At 35.8% G+C, this 24,509-nt stretch overlaps 1 long non-coding RNA gene across 1 annotated transcript in view; it reads left to right on the top strand.

The window, feature by feature from the left end:
- The first annotated feature begins 231 nt into the window (after window positions 1–231).
- The window catches only part of LOC138068463 (uncharacterized), a 273,305-nt gene continuing 249,027 nt past the window's right edge, over window positions 232–24,509 (top strand). The window contains exon 1 of the long non-coding RNA XR_011143287.1: window positions 232–404. This is a non-coding gene — a long non-coding RNA (uncharacterized lncRNA). The remainder of the gene's footprint in view (window positions 405–24,509) is intronic.

Consider the following 24,509-nt stretch of genomic DNA (forward strand, 5'->3'; position numbering starts at 1 on the left):
CGCGGAGCCCGGAACGGTGCTGCAGGCCGAGCCGGGCACCTCCTCTTCTTCCTCTGCCTCATGGTTCTCGCCCCGGACGGGTGAACGTCTGTCGCCGCCGCCGTCGTTCCCCGGGTGTCCCGGGAGTAGGGCGGTGGCTCCTCACAGCGCGAGCCCCTCCTCACGCGCCGCTCGCGCGCCCCCCTCCCCCCCGCCTCGCGCGCCCACCCAGCGACCGTTAGCGCCAGGCGCAGTCCTCACACGGACGCTCCCTCCCTGCCCTGGAGGCAGGCTCCCGCCACCCGGCTAGGGCAGAAACCTTCCTCTTTCATCCTCGATTTCACGGCCCAGAGGTTTTGTGTTAGGACTTAGTTGCCAGAGCCACGTTGTGGCCTCATCGTCTTGGATTTCGTTTAAAAAGAAATGTAAGTTTTCTCCTTCGTGGTTTATAGGGCAGGAGAGTATATCCCCCCAACTCCTTAGCTCTGATAGCTGCAAAAACAAAAGAGGTCACATTTTTTTCTTAAAATGAAACGTGAAGAGTAAAATTAATTCTTTACAAGTGGTTCTGGGGCCTTAGTAGACTTTTGAATACCTGGAGTTGACAGTTCTGAATAACTGTTGCGCAAAGGAGTAAATATGTCAAACCTTTTCATCTCTTCCCATCCCTGACCATGGCAAATGCTCAAACTCCTCCTAGACTGCTTGAATCCCCCTTGTTTTCTCTTTAACATCTCTGTGAAATTAGTTTTTAGCAGCTCTGCATGAAGTATTGCCTGCTAAGAGAGGATGAATATTTTATGATGGTGTATCTAAATGTATGCATTTTGTTGTTTTAATCTACTTAGGCATTACATTGAGAAAGGATTAATACAAAAATCATAAAATCACATTTTTATAAAGTCATCTGTGTCCATATTTATAAACTTTGGAAGCAAATGAGAGTCTGCAGTTCTTAGAACATCTCAAAATCACACTAAACGCTTATATCCAGATATTTAATTTGAGCTATCTGAATTTGAAATGTTGCATTTTTGAGTACATTATAATAATAAGGCAAGCAATATAATTTATGCCCGTGGCATAATCAAATGGAAGTCTGGGTATATCGTGCCTTCACACACGTACACACATCCTAAACAGATAGGATATGGTTTTTGAGATGGGTATCATAATCTGAGAAAGATACTCTATTCTCTTAAGATAAAATCCTTCTAAAAAGAAACCACCTTGTGTGTAGTTTACACATTTGCATTTCGCTTTGCTAACGTTATGCTGCAACACTCACATTTGGAATGTAATCTAGGCTTTACCTGGGTAATTTCTTGAGGAGGTTGGTGCCATCAACTGTTAAGACGTAGTCACTGCAGCCACTGATGCGTTGTAGTCCCTATTAATCACAAATGAAATTGTAAGCAAGAAAAAGTACCATTAAACAAAGTATCATTGAAAATCTGAAAGAAAATGCTTTTATTTCTAGCTCTCAAGTCAACACTGCCTGTTGAAATGTGATAGCTGATAACTTACTGCTTTCTAAATAGAGCAGGTAATGTTTAGTGCTGTATACTGTGCTTGGTGCTTAACAACACCCTTTCCTTGTGTGTTTTACCTCGTCTTGGGACTGAATTTATTGTAATCTATATTCTGTATAATTCTGTATGTATTCTGGGTAATCTGTATTGAAAGGTAACTTTGTTGTGAGCTTATATGGTTCTCTAAGACCAGTCTAGCCTACTAAGATTAGGCAGTACATGACATTCAAATTTTCAAGACAAATAGAAGCGTTTTATGTGGAAAAGATCAATGTTATAGAAAAGGTATACTGACATTTACAAACATAGGCAAATTATTAAAACAAGTTGGAACCTTTTCTCTGCATGGTTATGACTCAGGACTAGAAAAAATATGTAAATTATAGTGGGATTTTTTTTTTAGTGCCTATTTTAAACTGCAGCCCAAACTTAATCTCCCTCATGCTTAGGAGAAGTTGGGAAATTTCAGTTTCTGACTCACTGGTCATATCTCCTAGGCTTACTTTAGGGAAGGGAAGGGAAAATGCGATGTTTTTCTGGTAGCAGTAGAGGGAAGTGGTCATACCCAGTGCCTGCTCTTGTATTTATGCTTGGAACACCAATGGGCCATTTTGCAACGAATGTGAAGTGGTGGTGTTGCCAAATTGTTCATTATTTGTATTAGTGTTGGAGAAATATCTAACAGATAAATAGTTTCTGTCTGTTTCGGATTTTAAAATAGCTTGATTCAGCTAGCTTGTGCAACTTTTTGCTTTTTATTAAAATTCCCACAATCAAAAATTGGTTGCTTAAATCATTTTATGAAACTGGACTTTCCTAAATGTTTGTGCTTTAGCTGCAGAGCTGAAATAGGAGCTGTGCTAGTTGAAACAACGTGGAACCTGAGTCTTAAAATTATCTTTCAGCTCCCTATTGGTGAAGTGATCTATGCTTGCTATAATGGTGCACTTTAGAGATGTTGCTCTGATCCTAATCGTTGGTATTATGATCTTCACTGGGGTTATTCTCATACATACATTTAAACATATATTCAATTGCTTGCAGGATGGGGCCATAAATACTAGGATATAGGAAGTATCTTGTCGAATTTGAATAGCAGAAGCTTTAATTTGCAATCATAAGATAAATATAATGGTAGCTTCCTTTTTGTAACAGTCTTACCTCAGACACGTTCTGCATATCTCAGAAAGAAAAAGGCCTAAAGCTCTCAGGTCTTTGTTATCTGTAATATCTTCCTAGAATTTTTAACTACCTCTGATTATATTGAGCTCTCATTAGGAGATTTTGGTATATGTTTTAATTAAAATTTCCCTACTTACAGAAGTGGTTTGACATGAAATGACTTCACAATGCTTTGTAAAGACAAGCTTCTAGACCTTGTTCAAGTCTCTATTTTGGCAGTGAGACAGACCTTTATATTTGCTGGAAGCCCAGATGAAAGCTGTGATCATGAAGGTTTCCATTTTGTAGAGCTTATTGTAATATTGCCGTCGTAATGAACTTGCAGTTCTATGCTTTGCATTCGTTTCTTTAGTATCTAAAGGCAAACTTTTTAAAAATAATCCAAGATATAGATTCCATAATCAGCTCTTTCTGTTAATGCAACTGAATCTATCCTTTAATTGGAGAAATAACTACCTTTCTTTATTCCAAATTCCTATCAAAATATTCAGTTGTAAATAACTGAATCTTTATAAAAGGAAAAAAAGAAAAAATGTTGCAGTTGTAGCTACATCAATTGCTGAATTTTTTTTTTTTAATTAATGGAGTCTGCATCTGTTTTTGAGGCATTTTGAGTGTGTTTGCTACAGTTTAGTAATTAGCTACAAAAAACTGCAGGTGTATTGGCAAAAAATGTTAGTTAGCTTGGGAAATGTTCCAGAAGACAGGTTTGTGTTTTTAATGTAAATATTTAGCCATATTATTTTTTGTCACTTTAAAGGTTCCACACTGTATGCTTACTGTGTTTTTAAATATTATAGCTTCACTTGAATGGCTGACAAAACAAATGATAATGTAAGAGTATAATCTTTATCATGAGATGGTATTGAATACTGTTGAATTACTTGCAGAAACGAGTGGTATTTGAAGGGGTGTCACCATCATGCAGCTGTCTTTTAAGAGTAGATATCTCAGCTTCAGCTGAAATGGTACAAATAAATGTTACATGCTTAATTGTCACTCTGTAAGTTAGTTCATAAGTGGTATACTGTGCTGCAGTTTCAGAAACTGTGCTAATGAGAGCAGTAATCTTGCTAATGTTGTAACTAGGAATTTTTAAAGCTCTTTAAAGTAGTTTTCTTATAGTTTATCAAACTCTAGACTTAGAATCCTGACCACTATTAATTTTGTACCACTTTTGCATCCCAGGGGTTTATCTTCAAGCTTTTATGAATTAAAATTCTGTTCCTAGTCTGACTACAGGAATGTAAATACCTTTTGTAAAGCAATAGCTATAGTTACTGAGCTAGGTTCTTGTATGTACTGCACCTGTTTAGTTGCTGACTACTGATAGAGTATGACCCTGCAGCTCATTTCTGCTGCTCTGGGAAGTTTACTCCAGTATGAAGGAGTTGGTGGAAAGTGACAGCAATAAGTGCAAAGTATAAGGGGTGCAATAAGCTTGAAAGATGCGCTTATGATGGCTCTTCAAGGCTTTAAAGAGCCCTAGCGTGTAGTAAGCCTAGCTGCAGATGGTTTGTGTTTTGTTTTGCTAGTTGTATGCGTGCAAACTAAGATGAGCATAGGTGTAAAAGCTACCATGTCTGAATGATAACAGTTTACAGATAGCTTTACACAAAATTTAACTGCTATAAGATTAAGACCTGTAGACATGAATATTGTTTATTTTTCTGTATGAATCTATTGACTTGAATTAGACTGCTAAACTGACTAAACATTTTTCAGCTGTATGAGTAAAGGGTTGTGAAATTGGGTAATGTTTTGGGGGCATATGCAACTAGTATGGACAGTCATATGTATATTCCAAAGAAACAGACAGAACTGTAAAAGTCCTGATTAAATTAAATCTCAAAAACTAAGTAGTAACAAAACAAGAATGGAAAATAAGTTGAATAACTTGTTTCCTAAGGCTTTCAGATCATAAGTTAACATTACAAGTATAAAAAGAAATACCTATCTTGCTATTCAGTACAATATATCAGTGGGTAAAATTTTTCCTATTGGTTGGACTTTTGCATGGGTGCTGGTTACTTCTGTGAGTACAGTTTTCCAGAATCCGGTCCTAAATTTTAATTTTATTTTAATATCTGAAAAAGAATAGGATTATTTGGCTTACATTTGCTTGTACAGAACACAATTTTTTTCATCAGTTAAAGAAGAGTATATTTTTCTCTGAATATATGGTGTTATTTTCAACTTTTATGTACAGACAATCCTCCAAGCCAGACTTTCACTGCATTTCACTCTGTGCAATCACTTTGGCTTGGACAAAGTGTGTGTAGAAGGTTTCTTATTTATTTACAGGGCAAATGATAATCTTCTTTTCGGAGATCTATAGGAAAACGATGCAGTCAAGAATCAGGCTTACCGACTTTCAGTGAGAAAAGAGTCCAGTATAATCTTACTAAAATAATTGGGGTTAATCATCAGCTGATATGAATGAGAATATTTCCACCAATTTCAGGTAAACTTGGCTAATCTACAGCAACTGAACATGATACTCTTGTGTAGAAGTGGTGATAGCACTATCAAAAGCAAATTAAACTGTTTTTTTTTTTTTGACATAAAAAGAAGGATGTGTTTACATTTGACTCCAGTGTGTTTTCCTGTGTGTCTCAGAGCAAAGACAGTTCAATTAAATATCAGTGGAGGGCTTTTTCTAGACAGAGACCTCTGGAAATTGCTGTAACCCTTTAACATTTAGAAAAGAATATTTAGAGAAATAGAATGCCTTCCTGTACATGCTTGTTTTCACAGTGGTAAAAAAAATAAGAAAACATTTTGGGGAAGATAGGATACCATTTCAACCTCTCCCACTAGAAGTAATAAGGAAATCAGCTGTAAGTTTTGTTTTCCAGTATAAAAGACGCTTAGATCAAAGTCAAGGAAAAATAACCTGGAGGTCACTTGCTTTATATGAAAGATGAAATCTGAACTTCTATCAGTTAGTTATGCTATCTGCTCTTTCATACTGGTGTCATGTCAGTCTCTGGTTGCCTCCAGTCTATTAAATCCTAAAACAGCACAGTTTTACCATAAATGTAGAAACATGCAAGTCAGGACTATCAACAACTGCATTTCATCTGTATTTGAACACTGCTAAATGCAATTTTGCTGTGGTATTAAAAAGTGAATTTTGGAATTCCCTGTCTGGTCAGTGCCTAGTGTTTGGTGGTTTAAAATCATCCACTGTGACTTAAGGCAGTTTATATTTATTTAAAACTATACTTCTGGGTTCAGTTAACCTGTAGTGATTTATACTAAGTGAGGATTTGGAGGGAATAGTTACATTGCAATCCCTTGAACCAGTGTTATTCAGCTAGTACCACTGAAGCCTAACTTTTTGCCACAGAACGTCAAAAGAACAGATTTTTTAAGCTATAGCAAAATCTGATTTCTGAGTTTATTTTAGAAAATTATACTCTTAAGGAGAAATGGTATGTATGGTTATGGGATACAATCTTATCTTTCAGGTTTGAATAGAATAGTTATTTTTGTTAAACCTCATAGCTGAGCTAGTCTTGCGTCTAGTTACTGTTTAAAGGGTAAACCGTCAAGAAAATTTCAGGCTCAGAAGAGGTGTTCATTTATCTGTAGTTAGCAATGACATTTTCTCCTCTATGGCCCTGTTCCTGTGGTTGAGCAGATGCACATTGATGTCACCACTGGAGTCTATTATAAAATTTTGGCAAGGTGGCAAGAATGACATTTTAAAGATGAGAAGTTTTAATTGCTTGTGTTCATTAAAGTTCATCTGGGATTTTTCAGGAAATTATGGATGTTCTCCATTAGATGTAGTGTCTCTCTCTGTGAGCCTTTTCTGTAACTCGGGTTTATTTTATCTTTATATATGAAGCACCTAGCACAATTTTTATAAATAATGATTATCAGAGTTCTTATTTCAGTCTCAGTGGATGATGGTATGTTTTCTCATGCCTTAAGCTGTTACATAGTGGTTATATGAGCTTCTCAGTGTCTCATGTGTTCCATCCTACCTGCAGCATCTGCTCTTAAACTCTTCTGCTTGATTTGCTTTGCCATCTTAGTCTCAAGTGGAGAAGAAGGGCTAGGAAAAAAAGGGATGCTTTTATCCTATTGCTTATGGGATGTAAAGTTCCCATAAATGATCAGAAGTGCATCTATCCAAAATATAGGTGCTGCAATTTCACATCATTCTTATGATCTACTGAAGAACAGGAAGGTTTTTTGTTTCCTTGCACTCAACAGCAGAAGCATCCACTTAAGAACTGGATAAAATCTGGTCGTCCGGTATAACTATTTTATCATGCTTGGAGCTGAAAATTACCGATATAAGATGATGGTGTTATTATATAAGTGACATCAAAACAAACGCGAGGATTTAGGAACAGGAGTTTGTAGTAAAAAAGTATGCCAAATGAATAGTATCTCACTCAGTCTATTTGTGTCAGTCAGTGAACATTGCTATTTTAATTTTGTTTGATTTTTCTCCCATAAACATTTCTGAACTGTAGCCTCTTTGCTACGAACAAGGATAGACAGCAGTTTCAAGATCTTGTATTTTTAACAGCTGTCTCAACAATGCTGGGGATCAGATCATCAAAGGCAATAATGTGCCCAGTGAGTATTTAGATAACTAACTAACTTTGACATAGTGGAGTTCTATCTGTCCAAATATCTTTAAGAATTTGAGGCTTATTCACTGATGTAAATCAGGAGTTAAGCGTATTGATATCATTGAGTCTATTGTGGCTTAAAAGTGGAACAAATGAAAAATAGACTTGGGAATTAGCTCTTAGTATTTGAGCTTTCTCTTTCCCTTGAAAGTATTTCACACAATAACCCTGTCCCCTTTCCTTCCCATCAAGAAACTTACTACAACACCTAAACAGCTGAGTTTGGAGTGGAACTGTGGTCTTCCACAACTCAAAGGCACGATATGATCTCTGTTAGCTGTTAATGAATTGTGCCAACTCGCTAGCTGATAGCAAAATCAATCGTATCAACTTTACTATCTGAAAAATATTATTACAATATAAAAGTTATTATTTGAAATTTGATGCATTCAGAAATACATCAATAAAAATACTGGAATTAAATCTTTGTGCCTTCTTTCCCTAAATACATAACTTCTGAGAAACTTATATTTTACATTCACTCTAGCTGTTTACATTTCTGAGAATTTCCTCGGCAAGGCATTACTCCTCATATATTCTAATTAAAAGGAAAAGAAGAAATAAATTGTCCTTGGCATATGTCATGCTAATGAGCACTGCTTAGTTTGAAAATACATGCTCATTGGTTTTACATGATAATTTCCCTTTGAACCGAAAGATCCTGTTTATACAGGAACATTTTCTGGAAGCAGTAGGGGGCATCATTTCACTTTTGTAATTCTTCAGAGACATCATCCCAGTGCATTATGTGTGCAAACTGAATTTTCTTTTTTTGTTTATGGCATTAATCCTGGGGTTAAGGTTGGCCTGTGGTGAGCAATAATAAGTTTAACCTTTGACTTCATACAATAAGATGTAATTTATCACTTCTAGACTCTTCTGTAAGTGCCATTACCCTCACTTCTGCTTAAGATAAATTGAGACAAGTGAGCACTTGATATCAGTGATCTTTGTATGCAGAATATAAATCTAATTTGCTTATTGTCTGAGCTTAGTTCTTTATCCTCTGATTATGTCTTTTAAACAGTCCAAACATAATTTTTTAAGTTTGATGTGTTAGTCAATTTTTGTAATTCATAGAACATTCTGTCCTTCATGTAGGTTTAAGACCAGTAAATATAAATCCTGGGAAGTCTGAATGTGGAAAATCTTTATGAAATGTGGAAGCAAAGCAAGTGAGGTACTCATATTGGTAGTATTTTCTTGCTGTGTAGCTGTGATCAGGAAAGCATTTTAAAATTAAAATGTAAAGGAAATTTAAAGGTGATTTAACAATTAGCATGTACGATTATTTTTGTGGCCAGTGTTTTCACTTATAAAGTGCATGTACCCAATATTTATAACACCTCTTTTTGTTTTTGAATTGTAACTGTAGCAGTTTTCTTTTAACTTCTTTATTTTAAAGCTTTGTTTTTTAATTTGCATTAAATATGATTATATTGCTTTGTGTTTTGTAATTGAAGAATAGATTTATAGCAAATTTGTTACTCTCTATACTCTTTAAGGGAGAAAAAAAACAGTATATTTTCTTAATTGTGTATGCTGCAAATGTTTTTTTTTCTCCCTTGTGACAAATTGATGATTTATCAAAAATGTTTGGGTGGGGATAGGGGAGACGTATATACTGATTCCATAAAATACATTTTGGTTTCAGAATAGAACCATTCAGGCTCATATCCTTAAGTAACACCGGAATTTAGAATCTCTATCTCCCACATCTCAGACCTATTATGTTTTGATATTAAGACCTATTTTTATCATCGCAACCATCACATTAAAATGTTTGCCACTATTTCTTAAGTATGCACAGGTGAAAAAGCGGAAAAGTTTGAATAGTTTTATAATTTACTTTGGAAGAGTACTAATGTTTGGTAGGGTTCTAACAATATTTTTCCATCTGGACTTAATATTTTGGGAAGAAAATATTTGTTCAATCAACCACCTGTTGGAACTCAACCCATTTTAGGTCCTCCACATAGAAGCTTATTCAGAAGATACATGTGTAATTGCATAATTTGCATGGTAGTACAGCCCATGATCATTAAATGTGTTTGTTGTTTTGTTTGTTTGTTTGTTTAGAAGCACTAAAGGCTACTCGAGGATACTCTCAGTCATGTTCCTAATTGCAATGTAATTTAACACTGAAGAGGCTACCAGTATCTGTAGTGTGTGCTGGTACTTGAATCTTCACTAGTTCATTAAATAGAAGTTTTCTGTTGGCTGAGCTTGCTCACAGCAAAAAAGCGGTTACCTGATTAGCTTAGCCCTTGCTGGCTAGTTACAGATAAAACATGGATAGAATATTATGAGTCCAACAGTACCAGCTGTCTCCGATGACACACAACAGACAATGCTGGATTGTGAGAGTAATTAAGTTCCTTACAATCTTAGAAGAATAATTTTGAAAATCTTCATGCAGTCTGTATTGCACAGCTATACTTTGGGATTTCACTTAAGTTTGAATTTTTTTTGATAATAAAGAAGAAATTGTAAGAATTGGAGATACCATCATTTATGCTGTTTTCATACACTACAGCTGTGCTGAGTGGAATGTGTTTAAATGTGAGTTAAGGAGGAAGAATGTATTCTATTGATAGTTATGGAAAAAAAGAAGAAACGAAGTGCTTTTTTTTTTTGAAATGTCATACATGTTCAAAAAGATTTATTTTTTGATAGATTAGGCTGCTGTATTTGAGAACAGAAGAGCTGTGTGAGAAAAGAAGGGTATGCTGGCAATTGGTGAACAAAGAAAATGTATTGCACTGAACTGCTATTCATACCATGATATGCCATATGGAATTAAACACATTTGTAATAGATACCAAATCTTAAGAATGACAATCCTCGTTACAATGCTGGACCACCAAAGTATGATATCTTCCACTGAAACTACAAGGAGAATTCTTCACCTAACGATAATAAACTGTTATTCTGCATATTGATCAGCTCTTAGAATATCCATCAGCATTAGAAATTTAGAAAGCAATATTTCCCATATGCGTTGAGATTTTCTAAGTAGAAACGTGTCTACATGCCATGAGCTATAAGCATATGTATTTGACTTAACACACAGCAGCCATTTTCCCCAGAATTCTAGATATTTGATAACTTTATTAGAATAGTTGCTGTGATAGGCATGGGTGAAAATCTTGGCTAAAGGACAGAAAATGCAAGGAGATTACATGTCACTTAAAAGCATTAGTGTACCACCAGAAATGGTAAAAATGAGAGTTATATACTGCAAAATGCTTTGGCATATACTTTGCAACCCTCCTGAGAATAAGTCAACGTGCTTTTCTCTGTCATACTTTTTGGTATTAATATTTAGTGTGTAGTTATATTAAAACAATATAGGACCAAATACTGAGATTCTTCACGAGGCGGATAATGTTTCTTCTGAAATGTCTGTCTTCAAGAGCTCCTGCTAATAAAAAAATACTGTCTTGACCACAAGGACCAAGAGAAATACAGGCATGCCGTGTTTTTCATCTGCTTGATAGGAATTGTCCCTGTGGATCCAACAGAAATGCTGCTAACGTGGCTACTGCTTCTTCTACTGTCGATGTGTCTTTTCCATGTTGGTTGGGAAAGTCATACTGGTAGTAGGAGGGAGGAGAATGAAAAGAGGAATCTAGAACTGAAAATGCTAGTCCTACACATCCTTGTTGACTTCCTGGGCATTCAACCCTCATGTCTTTCTAAGATTGTGTTGAATTGTAACATGTGGCAGATGAAGAAAGGTTGAATGAATGATGAGCAAATTATCTGCATGACACCTAAAACATGCTGTGGATCAGATTTATATAACATAAGAATACATGTCTACAAATATATATATGTGTGTATATATAAATCGCAAATTAATAAACTAGTGGTAGCTATTTAAAGGCTAAGCTCAGGTGAAATATAGCTCTAAGCCCTGATATGCAAATATACAACCTGATTTGTCTTATGTATTCCTTTTCACCCTTTTGATATAGAAGTTGTAATCACAGGATACTTAGATAAAAATAAGTTTGTCACCTACAGGGGAAAAAAAAGGCTTCCTTACTTGTCAGTGGCAGCACACATGAAGGTCTTTCATGAGACTTTTCATTATGACTAAGAGGAAATGTCCTCTTTCCACTGAGCAGGTAGTAACACTGACAGCTTTGCAGGATTTATATAAGGCAATGTGAGTTTTTTCTTTTTGAAAATAAAGCCAAGCCTCTGTAGCACTGAACAGGTATTGGGATTTTCATTCTATCTTCCCTTCCTGGTGAGTTTCTCCTGACTTTCTGCAGGCTTTTTTAGGTCAGGAAAATGGTTAGCCTTTAAAAATCATGGGTTAAAGTTTGGAGGAAAGCAAAGTTATGGCTCATGTGGAGAAGAGAAGCACTTTGGTAGATGAAGATGAATGAAAGTCTTGCAGCAGGGAGCTGACCCATTACTTCTAATCATTCTGAAGCTTTTCTGTGGTGGAGATTTGCTCCAGCTGCAGTTGAGTCATTGGTGTATCTGAACTGATGCAGCTTCTGGCACAGATAGGTAAAGCTACTCTTTGCATGAGTGGAGTCATTCCAGCAGGGATGAATTCTCCTGGTGCAATTAGCATATTTGCCTGTCCACACTAGATATGTGTGCTGGTGCTTCTGGCTATCAGTGGCTTTTCATGGAGGCATGTTCCCTTTTATAGAAAGACTAAATGCTGAAGAAATCCAGTGGGAAACTACAAAGTGAGAGAAAGTTAGCTCTCATGCAAATAAAAGTGAAATATTGAGAATTATTTTGAAATTGGCTTATGTGAGAGGCATTGTTCTAATTGTGGTTATTTATTCTCTCTAAAAGCTGCACTGCTTTGGCCAGCGGCCAGGAGAAGAATTGCACTCTGACAGTTCTGCCTTTTATAATCCTATCAAATACTCTTAACTACCCAATTAAGGCAGTTTCTCTTTTTCTAACATGCTTTTTCACTTGTATTTTCCATCAAGAAATTTTTCTGAGTTTAAATACCTGATTTACTGCTTCAAAAGGACAGTTGAACATTTTTAGCTATGCTGAGATCACTTCAGGTGATTTTTTCTGATAGGTTGTTATGACTTAAGGGCTCTACAGAGCCTAACGCAGTGGCATCTGAATGAAGTTTCTGTGCATGTGGAGTCTGGCTGTGGGTTTTAATGTGTTGTCTTTTCTCTTGATACTTTTTGTAGCACAAAAAAAATTTCTGGGAATTTCCAAGGAGTGCAGCACACTTCATTTTTAGTTGTCAAGATAGCTGACAGTTTATTGTGGTATTATGAATAAGTTATTTAGGGGTTCACACTTAAAACAAATGCACAAATGCTTGCCTTTTTTTCAAAGCTGACATATTAAATTTATATTAAGCAAAATATCACCAGGATACACACTGCATGAAAATGTAGACTATTCAGAATGAATTATTAACCCAAAGCTTTTACCCTTTCTCAGATCCTCTGAAGTTATTATGCAGGCTGCTAGGGGGGTATGTATGTGAGGGAAAATAGGGGGCTTCTAATGAGATGTATAACAGGCTGCAGTATCAGCAGATGTCATTGTTCAGCAGCTATTTTTTTGTAAGACAAAGTTCTTTATTACTAAATGCTGTGCAGAGACCTCTAATGATATTATTGGGAGAACAGGAGCACTGTAGTTTGTGTATTTATGTTAGGTAACCTTCAGATATCTAGGGTAACTGCATAGCCAGGATTGTTTGTAGTTTAAATGTAGTCAGTAAACCTGGAATCCAATTAGCCACTGAATTCAGTACACACATTTTAATGGTGATGTTTGAAATGTCAAAGTTTAATCTTGTCCCAGTGCTGTCTGAACAGCTGTCAGCTTCCATGTATCTCTGCAAGACTCTGTGAAACAATCAGCTTGTTCAAAACTGAAAGAATGAGCTGTAAGTACAGTCCTTTAAATTAAATGTTTAGTAAACATAGTGGTAGGTTCCTTGGAAGTGTACATAAATGTACAGGCAGCATCTGCCTAAATAAAGGTTGCAAAGTTTGTCTTTTGTCCTTTGATTTGATTGTATGAGATCAGTAACCAGAGTATCAAGACCAATATTACAGTTTTAGGAAGACTCCCGTGGATTTCAGGGAATCAGAGCCTGAGTGTTGTATAACTAATTGGCAGAAGTTATAGGATATTTTGGACCTGATTCTTTTTTCCACTTTAGTTCTAGAATAGCAAAAGATATGTAGTTATATAATAACAAAGGTCTGTATAAAGAGAAGGACCATGACCTGAATAGTTTGAGAATTTTCTCTCTCTTTCCCTACTATTTTTAATGTAGTTGTTTTAATACCAAGATATTTTTAAAAAAAAGGAAAACCTCAAAATCACCCTGGTGACTGAAGAATCTACGCCCCATTTTAAAAAATGAGTTAATCCCAAATTAACAGAAGTGTTTAGATAGCTAATATGCAAGCCTCGAAAAACCCAGTCAGTTGTCTTACAGTGTTGGAGCACCTGAAGTTTAGAGTTGGCTAACAGAAAATAAGAACTAAAAATGAAATTGTCTACATGACTTAAGCTCTACCTGTGATCATTTTAAGAATTATCTTAGACTTCCTGAGGCTGAACAGGTTCAGTCTCACTGCAGTTTACCCATTAGCTGTCCAGTAGCCTTTTTAGCTAGTTGGGTGTTGGGATGATGATGGTTTTACTTTAAAATATGCAGAAGAATTGAAAATGATACTTTAGTTATTAAATAATCATCTCCACCATTTCCTCAAATGGTTGACATTTTAAACTTTGAATTATTTAATTGTCTCTCTCTATTTTTTTTTAACTGCATTACTTTGGAGCAGCAATTTCTGAGCAACAGTGCTATGTGATCTGTAGTTCCCCCAACATTAGGCCTGAGGCTAGCATGTAGTCTTCCATATAAGGATAGCAACACAGTGATAATGCTGCATAGTAGTATCCACAGTTGCAACAAGTGCAGATATTTCAAAAAAAAAACCCCAAAATAAACAGCTAAGCAATCATGTTCTTTCAAACAAATTTTTTCCTTTCTAAAAGAAGAAAGTTTGAAAGGTCGATTAAGCTATTATTTGTTGCCTATTAAGCACTAAATTGAACACAGCAAAATCTGCTTTTTTCTTCTGTAGTCCAGCACATTTGAAGAGTGACTGCAAGAATCAGTATCTTCATATTCCCTGCTATTGTCATGCTGTATAGTGAACAGCACTCTTTAAAAGTTCTGGACCTGAGAAATTCTTGTACTCAATCTTTTGTACCTGCATGAGATTATGAAGGTCCTCTTGATTTGTTTTTTAGCAGCAAAAACTTGAAATTGATATTTGGGATTATTTTACTTACTGAGATAGCTGTTGGGGATGAATTTGAACTCAAACTTGACAGGCTTCATTCAAGTAATGTGTAGGATATTCTTCTGGTTCTTCTTCAGCAGGAATCAAATAAATTACAGGTATGTCTTTAGGTGTATTGAATAATTTAAATACATGTGAAAATTGGTTTGAAAATAAAGCCTGAAAGAATAAGAATGGTGCCCTTTTCCAGCATTGAATTCCGGTCCTCTGCACAGAACCTTGAATTTCTGCAGATCAGAATGAATTGATACCTCTTATTTTGTAATAATACAGAAACCAGGCAGGGGATACTTGAAGATCTGAATGCTGCTTTTGTGTACAGACCTATGATTCCCAGTTTCCATGCATGTTCATCGTTTTAAAGAAAGCAGCTATATATTTATTTTTTAAAAAAATAGGAAGACCAGGTATTTCTCTCTGTAGAATTCCAAAGGGGATTTACTACTGATCTGAATGAAGTAAAATTTGCTCCCCTTGATTAACAGAACCACCTTTACCATTATGGATGCAGAAGACAATAATTAAAAAATATTTAATATAAGCCACCCTCATTTGAAGCTGCCCTCAGTCTGCAGCCCTGGGGAAAGCCAAGTAATTAAGTTGGCTGCTGGAGGCAGCACTGAAGTGAAGATACATGGTAACTAGCAAAAATCCAAATTATGATTTGGACAGCACTGGCATAGTAGAAATTTCCCATTGGATCCTAGAATACTGTTTGTGAAGATTAGTGGATGTGCTGCACTAAGTGATGTTAACTTCATTACATGTTAGAGTTGGATATTTTGCACAGAGATTGCATGTTAAACTGTGGTAGTTCTCTAGGATTTTCATCACATGCTACGTAAGCAATGCCTCTCCACTCAAAAGTCTGGCAATCAGTGTCTATCCACAAGCGAAAAAAGGGTTATAAGAGCAGAGAATAAAGAGGAGTCACTTCAGGTGGAATATAAAGTGGGAAAATTAGCAATTGGAGTGATCTGTGAAGGGAGTAGGAGTGGAATACATAAGGGGAATGTGAGCAGGAGTGAAGCTGGTCCTAGAACTAATGAGTTCTGTGGACTGGATAAAACAAGCACGTGATTGTAATTCCAATGCAGTCTCTGAAGCTAAAACTTGAGGATCTTCATATTTACAAAAAAGATAAGTGCATGATCATATCTTAGATACTCCCCCTTCCAATAATTTGTGGTATTATTTGTCTCGTCAGATTTCTGCAAGAGTTTGAATTAATGATTCCAGACTGACTGACTGACTCAAATCTTTTATTTCAGTTCTGCCGCTTAAATCCAGTGTTTCCTCTATAACAGCTGTAATGTAACATATGCTAGCATCATGTATATGAGTATATATAGAGAGGTCAGCATACATTTCCCATTCTACTGAATGATGTAAATCAAGCTGAGTCTGCATTGGGGATTTTACCATCCATAATAATATCAGCATGGGTGTATGATTTTTTTTTCCAATTCCAGAGGTGTCAGCAAAAAACTGTAGATTACGTGAAATTTTAGAATAAACTTATTTTATTAGTATTTTCTCTACAGTTTTTTTCAGGCTTGCATGTGCAATATTGTGTTAGATGACATGAAAGGAACGTATTGTCTTACTCAAGAGAATGGTGAAAACAGTTAACACATCTGATGTGATGAGTCTAAGAGCATCCTTATCTTGTTGAAGAAAAACTGATCTCAGATCTTTCTTGTGAAAATGAACAGAAATGAACTCTAGGTTCCTGGGCAACAAATTTGTTAAATAAAAGAATTTCCATTGCCTGTAAATGTATGTGAGCTTTTGCTGAGTGCATTCTGACTGCTGCATTTTCCCGCACTCACTGTGCTGTCAGTAAGCTGCTGTTATCAAGTGCTTTTGGGACACTCCATAAAAAGGTACAATACAGAACCAAACTGTGTTCCATTTGATTCCTTGAAGTGGTGCAATTCATTTTTAGTAAAAACTGGTCATAGCCAAAGTGATCTGAAATCATTGTGGCTAGGCATCTGACAGTGTCAACACAACACTCTTCTGTACAGTTAATCTAAATACCGAAAGGAAATAATAGGAGGTTACATTCTTCAGAATGGCCAGAAAATACTATATGAACAGTATTTTTCTAGGGGTAAAGGGATTCATTCCACCTAGTGAACTTAAGGATTTTTTTCTGTCTTCTCTTCCTAATATAGTCAGTAAATGCTTTTTACAAGTTTTGCTATGCAAAAAGTTATAAGCCCATAAAGCTGATGGGGTTACAGTGGCATAACATCTGTACAGAGATTGGAATTACCCTGATATTTTAGTGTGTTGAAATACTGGAAATTTTGTATTAATGTTCTTAACCATTTTTTCTTATTTTAATGGCTCATAATTAAATGCATATCTTTTGTATTTCCATCTAGCATTCAAGGTATAAGTGAGGTGGCAGGGAATTGCACGTAAGGATGGAGAAGTATCCCCATCACACTTCTTTTGTTTCAGAGATTTTACGTTAAAACACTTTTCCTATATTTGTTGTCTAATTACACGCTTTGACTTTGTGAGATTACCTGTTAGACATGCTGCAGAAAGGTTCATCATTCTTCACCTTTGATATTCCTTAAAGTGCCAAGAATCAGCATCTCTGTCATCTGTGATCTCACAAAGTTGGTAGCTCTACACTCTGTTTATCTAATTTTAGAAAAATAAATATTAAGAATGTACTCTAAAATTGTTTCAAAGCATATTTACTTAAACAGCTAAGAGTCTATTTTCTTATATATTGCACATAATAGGCATTTGTTTTTTCTGATAAATATTTTTAGAAAGATTTAAGGAAAGATACAAAGGAGTACTTGGGGTATTTACCCTATGTATGTTGTCCAGAATCCAGGTATAAAGGGTTCATTGGTTACTGTATCTTGTATTTGGACTCAAAATGAGTTTGACTGTACAGATTTAAATGAAACCAGATTTTGGTTGAGTGTCCTGGGCCTTTTAGAAAGAATGACTGCAGATAAGAAAGTGTAATCCGTTCTATAACATGTATAGGTTCCTCAGAACAAGCTTGAATTGCTTTCACTAAACCTCTTAAAATTTTACCTTCTGTCTCTTTTTTATATTCAATATGCTTTAAGAATTTTTTAATTTTGAGAAGAATTATGCACTTTAATTTATTGTTTACATTTTTCAGTGTTGCCAATGCTTAACTATTTCCCAGTAATTGAGTGGTTACCTTTTGATTTCACTGCCTTTGGGAAGCTTCAGTTTCTGAAACAGGTAGTTTCTTAAAGGAACCTGCATCTGCTCAAAAGAGATAATAATTTAGCCATACTTTGAAATTTCTGAATTTTTGTTTGATCCTTTGTGACTCTGCCCTGCTAATAAAAAGTCCCATAAAGTGATACTGCCTGGAGCAATCATGTTGGTACACATTGTTTACTAATTCTTCTGAGAAGTCAAAAAAAGCAGGCTGCATTTGGGAATCTGACTGAAAAAAATACAAATATAAATTGGGGAAGGATCGAGTTAGAGGTCATTTAGGCAAACTTGACTCCTGCAAGTCCATGGGCCCTGATGGGATGGACCCATGAGTGATTCTGTGATAAATGCAGGACCTTTCCAATTGCTCTGCCCCTGAGGGGTAGCTGAAGTTCTGTTGCACTTGCTTTTTAATAATGTGTGTATTTTTCACTGGTTCTTTCCTGTCTGAGGGTTTTAGCAGGTCTGTGGAGTTATCATCAGCTTATACAAGAGCGATTGTAAGGAAGAAAGGGATAAGATAGATTGTAGCTTCTATCAGTAACTTTCTCAACTCTGTAGAGAGACAAAATTTATATTCTCTTGTGGATGCCAGAATTCCAATTTTCTAACGTACCATGGGAAAAAGCAAAAAAAAAAGCATTGAGATGATAAACATTTGACACTCAGAAGAAAAATGTGGCAACACATTTGCCATTCTGATCCTTTTTTTGGAACACAATATAGTTGATTCCTGCTTTGGGTGAGATGCATCTAAAATGATCCTTTCTCAGTCAGCTTAGTGATTTCACATGTCAGGTGTAATTTTGCAACCCTGTTAGTGTTGTGGTTCACTCCTCCCAACATAAGTAGGAAAAAATAGCTGCTACCTTTTCCTTATAGAAGTTTATGAAATGGGATTGGTCTGCCACGGTGTTATGAGAATGCAAAAAGGAGTGTATTTGTGTCATGTAGTGTACACAGGGACATATAGCATACATTTGCTTTCAAAGTCAGGTATGTACAGTGTATGAAAACAGACGTAGTTGCTGTAGAGGAACGAAGGAAATCTTCTGTTCTGGTACACTTAATGTGCATGAGAAATCATACAGTTTACAACAAATAATACATTATATAGAAAAAAGATATATCTACCTGTTCACCATGGTTTTAAAAGTAAGTTAGCTTTTAATTTATCTAAGAATGCATCAATTAGTTGTGGCATGACTGATGCATTCAAAACTGAGAGAGTAATAGCTTGGAAAAGAAAGAGGACAGAATTGTCTGACAGTGTTTCCTTGAAATGTTGCCAGGTCTCAAATTGTTCCTAGTAGAGGGAGAATTCAATGCGAACTGCAGCAAAAAGTGACTTACATAAGAAAGAAAAAGTATGTCTGACCATACTCTAATATTTAAAATTCAGTGCTGATTTATTTTAGTGACTTGGAATTTAATTCTATGTTGAAACAATGGCTGTTATTTTGGCTGATTCTGGGACTTACCCAATGCTAAGACTTCCAAAGATGAGAACTTCTTAAGAGCCAGACTGTAACCGTGCACTGAGATTGTGAGTGATAGTAGGATATATCTGTTACACAATAAGCACATTTGGAGATTTATCGAACTCACAGACTCGAGTTACATGGCAATTGCTATGTAACTTCTCGCAGTTTGTTCCCCCTCCCCCCCCATACTGTGTCATTCTTCTCCATCTCCTTTCTCTTCCCTCCTTTGTTCTCACTCTGTTGCTGTCTTTTGAAAAATTCTTTTTCAGAGATGGTATTTATTGAGTACTTGGGGCAATAGATAGCTGTCCTTCTTTCATGCTATTGTTTTCTTGCCTTCTTAGCCTTTGCTCTTAGAAGCTGCATATTATTTTGTTTATGAGGAATGATGGGTAATATCATTTGACGCTTTCATGATAGCAGTAGCACTAAAGTATCATACTATCATGAAGTAATAGAATACTAACAGATACATCTGAAAAGTATTATGATTAGTAATGGGCATCATACTGGGATGGTGACTCTACTATGATTATAAATAAACTTAATAGCACAATACTGGTATTATTTGGCAGCTTTACTATTTTCCATAACCTCTGGCCATTGACTAACTAGCTAAAAAATACTCCCTGAAACTTTTGGGTGCTTCTGGCCTTTACTAAACTTCTTTGCTTCTTCTCTAAACATTGTGAGGCAATGTTCTTCTAATATATCCCTTCATCCTCAAACTGAGGAAATATGTACTCCCACTTCTTACTTTCTTCATTCAACTGTGAGACTCTGTATGTCACATTGATACATATTTTCCATCCTTAGATGATATGTATGCAGATTTCTGTTCTGTCATACAAACCAGGGTGGGAGATAAAGGACTTGGTTGCTTATGAGGCATCCCCTGCCTGTTCGCTCCTGAACCTTCTCTGAAAATCTGTATGATACAGAAGAGTGTTTGGACAAAGAACATGGACTAATAAACAGTAATCACCTGGCACTCTCCATAGGAACTCTTGGAAAGGTAATACTTTCTGGAACTGTATTCTCTTTATTGCATATCAGTTAGAAAACATAGGAATCTTCAAAAGAGAAACTCTGGGGTGGGGAATATTGCCTGTCAGATTACTCAGGTTTGTGGACAACTACCTCATGATAGGATAGAGAAATGGGCAAAGTCATCACCTAGGGCAGAACAAAAGGAAATAGTTTGGCTAAGGATAGCTCTGCTTATCACTCCTTGTGCAAGGATGGATGCATGAAAGGTGGGCCAGTGTGTGTGCATGTTTTCTATAGGATTTTAGGATTTTATAAATTCTAGAATTAAGACCGCAATGTATCTATTAAAGGTTAATATGAATCTTGTTTGACACTTTATATTTACAGCGTGTCTAAAACAGTAATTTCGTAATACAATATGAAAAGTCTTCTTCAGGGAAACAGAGTAACAAATATTCAGAATATTTTGTAAACCTCATAGTGGGGTTAAACCTATTCAGCAACAGTCTTCTGTTCATTTACTAAACACAGTGGGGCAGGACAAGTTGGCAATTATCAGCTCTTTAAAAACCTTTGCTGTTTAGTGTTCTCAGGTACATAGTCTACTTGAACCATAAGCTGTTAGTTTCTCAGAAAAAGGCATTTTTTAAACTGTTTTTTAAAACAATGCCCAGCAAAATGGAACTCCAGACCTGACTGAGGTTGTGCTTATACATATTGGTTTATGAACAGTCACTAGCCATTTTGCAGAAGTATATTAATAATTATGCAGTCTCTCCATAAACACATTCCCTTTGAATTACGTGGATCAGCTACTTATATATCTTTACATTTTGTGCTATTTTTATTTTATGGAAATAAAAAAAAAGGTAAGTCGTCCTTTTATATTTTATTCATGGGAAATGTCACAGTTTTTATATAATGAGCAATCCACTGAGTTTTTTTCTCATGAACTTTCTCTTTCAGAAGAGGCAAATTTGACTGTATGTAAATTTAATTTTAATTAGTGGAGTATCTAAAAACCTTGGGTCCATTTTTCACTTGGCAATAATGTTTAAATCAGTTACTGCAAAGGGCTCTTTAGTGTTTATAAAGGGTAAAACCATTAGACTCAGAAACCCAAAAGTTAGCGTTAACATGTGGCCGAATGAGGAAACGGTTGGATTTCCTACTATAATCATTTCCTGGGTCGTGATTCTACCAGTGAGAAATTTTGCAGTGTAATCACACACAGTAGATAACTATTCTCTAGCAAGCTCAATGAGAGAATAGTTCTTATAGCTATCTTTAGCAAGAAACTTAGTTTAGGTTAGAGACAACAGAGGAAATTTACTAAGCTTTACAGGGTGATTTTTTGGCATCAAGGTGATGGCAGTTATTAGATCAGAAATGAAGAGGAATAATAAAAACAATCCCAACAGTGTGACATAGAACTAACACAAAATTTAAACTGCCACAAGCATAGAAACTTTAGAGAGGAAATGCATAATTTAATTAGAATGGAAATAATTCTATTTGCATTCTTGAGTCAAATTGTTTGTGTGAAGCACAAGCCTGATCTTCAGCAAGAGACATTGAGGGTCAGTTTCTCATTTTTCTCACATACTTTACACTAGCTGAAGCTAAATTATTTTAGCTGGATCAGATTTACATCTATGTAAGTCCACCAAATTGCTAAAGAGAGAGAGCACAAGCAATAACAATGCTAGAAATAGCACTTGAAGAGGTTTTCCACTACAAAGTTTGTGAATGGCTAATCCTTTTTTTGAGAGTTGTCTCTCATTTTTAGTGTTCATCTTAGACTTGGCATTTTAATTTGTGATTAGTCTCTGTGATGCTTTGGAACAAGAAAAGCGTATATACTATACATAATGTATATACAAGAGAAAGAAACAAAAGGGAGGTTCTAGGGAAAGGCTGAACTGATTGATTCTCCTTTCCATTCACCAAATCTTGGTGAGAGGCTGACAACCTGAAACAGGCACTCTGAGCTGAGATATAAAATGTGCACTACATTCACCAAATGTTCACCTTAGTTTCAGATCATTATCGGTGTGCTATTTTCAGGTATTTGTTGCCATTATTTTTTTTTTTTTTGTTCTTTGTCTCCTAACTTCATTTAGTTCTACATTACCTACAAATCTGGCAAACACTAAGAACTTTTTAATTTTTCTGAGGTGAAATTTTTCTACCAAGTTGTTTTCATTCAGGTTCAGATAGATTTAGCATTATTTATTTTCAAATAGCAAAGGCCTTGAATAAGTTCTTGCATCAAACAAAGTGATTAAAAGAAAGCTTCTGAAATCATTACGGCAGTGAAGGTGTGTGTGAAGAATACACATGGGAGATGCAAGAAGAGAAGAAGATACACTGTAAGAAGTATTAATGGGGATGGAGAACAGATGTCGTTTCTGGCTGTTTACGAAGCATCCCATTTAGTATGCTTTTCAAAGGAACTTGAGCTACTGTTACTTTTGTCCATTATCCATTTATACTTGAAAAGCATAGATGGAGAGGTGCATTTATTGTCACATTAATATTACTCTTGTGACTGGCATTATCGTTTTGTAAAAACAATTCTCTCCCAAAATTCTCCTCTAAATTCACAGCACTACAAATTCACTGTTTGCTTATTAGTATTTCTGTGGGTCATCAGTGTGGGCTGTATGGTATATATCTGTGGTATAAGGATCACAGACAACTCTTGCTGCAACTGGTTTTACTCCTCAGGCCTTCTATAAAGCTCTGAGATAGTACGTTCTGAATCAAGGCATACAGGTGCCTAACAAATGATTTCTCAACAGCAGAGCTTTTACTCATGAAAAACTTTAAGAATATCCACAGGGAAAATCTTTGGTTCTGTAGCTTCGTATTTAGATTACAGTAGCTAGAAGTTAATTAGCCCTGCTAGCCTTTTTCTTTCAGGGTAATTAGTAAGAAAACTGGATATAAAAAAGTCAAAGTCATTTTGAGAGAAAGAACCTCAACATTTTTGTACATAACAGCCCCTTTGGAGGATATTATCTCCATAATGACCATAGGATGCTCTCTGTTCTGACAGGATGTAGTTCTACAGTCTCTGGACTCATTTAAACGATGTCTTAGTCATTAATGATTTTAAGCCTAGCTGCTTGCAATTGCCAGATGAAACCACATGACGTGGTTTAATTATGCAATGATCAGCAGCCTTTACATTTTAATTAGGAAGCCACTGTAATGAAGCCGTCCCACTTTACATATGGCTTATTGGGCTGAAAGGCCTTCTTTCCTAATTGGTTGTTTGGAAATGTAATTTTGACACAGCAATGCAGGTAGACTTGTCTTCACTTCTAATGTGTTTCCTGGTCTTTTTTGATTTGGCTAATTAGTGCTAATAATTTAAAAGCTGCATGGCATTCCAAAACTCCTGCTGTTTACTATATGTATAGTAGTTTCATTAACAGATTTTCGTACTGTTAATACATGGTGACATACTGCTAGTGTCTATTCACAATTTTCTTTGGTTTTGCCAGATGACAGGGACTTTCATGTCACACATTTCATTCAGTGAACTGTGTGTGAAAGAGATTCCTCATGCAAGGCATTTAAAGAACTATGCTTTAATAACCGTTTGCAGTACTCTTCAGAGAATATTGGCATTGCAAACTGCAGGATTTATTTGTGTTTAAGATTTTTAATGATTAATTCATGAATATATCTGCAAGAATGCCAAGGTCTCCAAAATAAAGAAAGCCTATCCTTTTGTAGTTGTTTGTTTTCATTTCAGATCAAAGCTATCTGTCTTGTTTTTTTGTTTGTTTGCTTGCTTTTTTTAAGGAATAGTCTGTTCTTTCCACTGAGATCTAGATATCATTTTGACAAGTAGAAGAATTAATTTACATTTAAGAATCAAATAGGTAAAGTTTCCATCTTCACCTGCATTATTTTCTGAGTTCTGATGAGCAGGACCATTTCCCAGCCTGTTCTACCAACCCGGTCCACATGCTATGTAAAGTCATTCTCCCATTTAGTGTTTTATTTTATTAGTAAAAATAAAATTGACAAAGCTCATCACAGTTCCTCGCCGAATTGGCTGTCCATGCGGCTCCTAGCTCAAAAATATTTCTCTCTATGTTC

This window comes from Struthio camelus, chromosome 10 (assembly GCF_040807025.1).
Source record: "Struthio camelus isolate bStrCam1 chromosome 10, bStrCam1.hap1, whole genome shotgun sequence".
NCBI classification, from domain to species: Eukaryota; Metazoa; Chordata; class Aves; order Struthioniformes; family Struthionidae; genus Struthio; species Struthio camelus.